Genomic DNA, 3,207 nt, shown 5'->3' with positions numbered 1-3,207 from the left:
TTTTTAAGAATTTTCAAATTTTCAGATGGGAGGTTCCAGATAAGGTCAAAAACTACATACTCAGATCTTCACCAAACTTTGCAGGGATACATTGGATGTCAAGACACGTGGAAAAAACGTACAAAACAAGAGATAGGAGACATCAAGATTTTGGACGAATTTTTTAACAATTTTCAAATTTTCAGAAAGGATGTTCCAGATAAGGTCAAAAACAACATACTCAGATCTTCACCAAACTTTGCAGGGATACATTGGATATCAAGACACGTGGAAAAAACGTACAAAACAAGAGATTGGAGACATCAAGATTTTGGACGAATTTTTTAAGAATTTTCAAATTTTCAGATAGGAGGTTCCAGATAAGATCAAAAACTACATACTCAGATCTTCACCAAACTTTGCAGGGATACATTGGATGTCAAGACACGTGGAAAAAAAGTACAAAACAAGAGATTGGGGTCATCAAGATTTTGGACGGATTTTTTAGGAATTTTCAAATTTTCAGATGGGAGGTTCCAGATAAGGTCAAAAACTACATACTCAGATCTTCACCAAACATTGCAGGGATACATTGGATGTCAAGACACGTGGAAAAAACGTACAAAACAAGAGATTGGAGACATCAAGATTTTGGACGAATTTTTTAAGAATTTTCAAATTTTCAGATAGGAGGTTCCAGATGAGGTCAAAAACTACATACTCAGATCTTCACCAAACTTTGCAGGAATACTTTGCATGTCAAGACACGTGGAAAAAACGTACAAAACAAGAGATCGGAGACATCAAGATTTTCGACGAATGTTTTAAGAATTTTCAAATTTTCAGATGGGAGGTTCCAGATAAGGTCAAAAACGACATACTCAGATCTTCACCAAACTTTGCATGGATACATTGGATGTCAAGACACGTGGAAAAACATACAAAACATAGGATTGGTGACATCAAGATTTTGGACGAATTTTTTAAGAATTTTCAAATTTTCAGATAGGAGGTTCCATATAAGGTCAAAAACTACATACTCAGATCTTCACCAAACTTTGCAGGGATACATTGGAGGTCGAGACACGTGGAAAAAAAGTACAAAACAAGAGATTGTTGTCATCAAGATTTTGGACGGATTTTTTAGGAATTTTCAAATTTTCAGATGGGAGGTTCCAGATAAGGTCAAAAACTACATACTCAGATCTTCACCAAACATTGCAGGGATACATTGGATGTCAAGACACGTGGAAAAAACGTACAAAACAAGAGATTGGAGACATCAAGATTTTGGACGAATTTTTTAAGAATTTTCAAATTTTCAGATAGGAGGTTCCATATAAGGTCAAAAACTACATACTCAGATCTTCACCAAACTTTGCAGGGATACATTGGATGTCAAGACACGTGGAAAAAACGTACAAAACAAGAGATTGGAGACATCAAGATTTTCGACGAATTTTTTAAGAATTTTCAAATTTTCAGAAAGGATGTTCCAGATAAGGTCAAAAACGACATACTCAGATCTTCACCAAACTTTGCAGGGATACATTGGATGTCAAGACACGTGGAAAAAACGTACAAAAAAGAGATTGGAGACATCAAGATTTTCAACGAATTTTTGAAGTATTTTCAAATTTTCAGATAGGAGGTTCCAGATAAGGTCTAAAACTACATACTCAGATCTCCACCAAACATTGCAGGAATACATTGGATGTCAAGACACGTGGAAAAAACGTACAAAACAAGAGATTGGAGACATCAAGATTTTCGACGAATTTTTGAAGAATTTTCAAATTTTCAGATAGGAGGTTCCAGATAAGGTCAAAAACTACATACTCAGATCTTCACCAAACGTTGCAGGGATACTTTGCATGTCAAGACACGTGGAAAAAACGTACAAAACAAAAGATTGGAGACATCAAGATTTTCGACGAATTTTTTAAGAATTTTCAAATTTTCAGATGGGAGGTTCCAGATAAGGTCAAAAACGACATACTCAGATCTTCACCAAACATTGCAGGGATACATTGGATGTCAAGACACGTGGAAAAAACGTACAAAACAAGAGATTGGGGTCATCAAGATTTTGGACGGATTTTTTAGGAATTTTCAAATTTTCAGATGGGAGGTTCCAGATAAGGTCAAAAACTACATACTCAGATCTTCACCAAACTTTGCAGGAATACTTTGCATGTCAAGACACGTGGAAAAAACGTACAAAACAAGAGATCGGAGACATCAAGATTTTCGACGAATTTTTTAAGAATTTTCAAATTTTCAGATAGGAGGTTCCAGATAAGGTCAAAAACTACATACTCAGATCTTCACCAAACTTTGCAGGAATACTTTGCATGTCAAGACACGTGGAAAAAACATACAAAACATAGGATTCGGAACATCAAGATTTTGGTCGAATTTTTTAAGAATTTTCAAATTTTCAGATAGGAGGTTCCATATAAGGTCAAAAACTCCCTACTCAGATCTTCACCAAACTTTGCAGGGATACATTGGATATCAAGACACGTGGAAAAAACGTACAAAACAAGAGATTGGAGACATCAAGATTTTGGACGAATTTTTTAAGAATTTTCAAATTTTCAGATGGGAGGTTCAATATAAGGTCAAAAACTACATACTCAGATCTTCACCAAACTTTGCAGGGATACATTGGATGTCAAGACACGTGGAAAAAACGTACAAAACAAGAGATTGGAGACATCAAGATTTTGGTCGAATTTTTTAAGAATTTTCAAATTTTCAGATAGGAGGTTCCATATAAGGTCAAAAACTACATACTCAGATCTTCACCAAACATTGCAGGGATACATTGGATGTCAAGACACGTGGAAAAAACGTACAAAACAAGAGATTGGAGACATCAAAATTTTGGACGAATTTTTTAAGAATTTTCAAATTTTCAGATAGGAGGTTCCATATAAGGTCAAAAACTACATACTCAGATCTTCACCAAACTTTGCATGGATACATTATGTGTCAAGACACGTGGAAAAAACGTACAAAACAAGAGATTGGAGACATCAAGATTTTGGTCGAATTTTTTAAGAATTTTCAAATTTTCAGATGGGAGGTTCCAGATAAGGTCAAAAACTACATACTCAGATCTTCACCAAACTTTGCAGGGATACATTGGATGTCAAGACACGTGGAAAAAACGTACAAAAAAGAGATTGGAGACATCAAGATTTTGGACGAATTTTTTAACAA

The sequence above is a fragment of the Lepisma saccharinum genome, unplaced genomic scaffold, assembly GCF_977018435.1.
Source record: "Lepisma saccharinum unplaced genomic scaffold, izLepSacc3.1 HAP1_SCAFFOLD_201, whole genome shotgun sequence".
Taxonomy (NCBI): domain Eukaryota; kingdom Metazoa; phylum Arthropoda; class Insecta; order Zygentoma; family Lepismatidae; genus Lepisma; species Lepisma saccharinum.
This window is presented reverse-complemented; position numbering follows the sequence as displayed.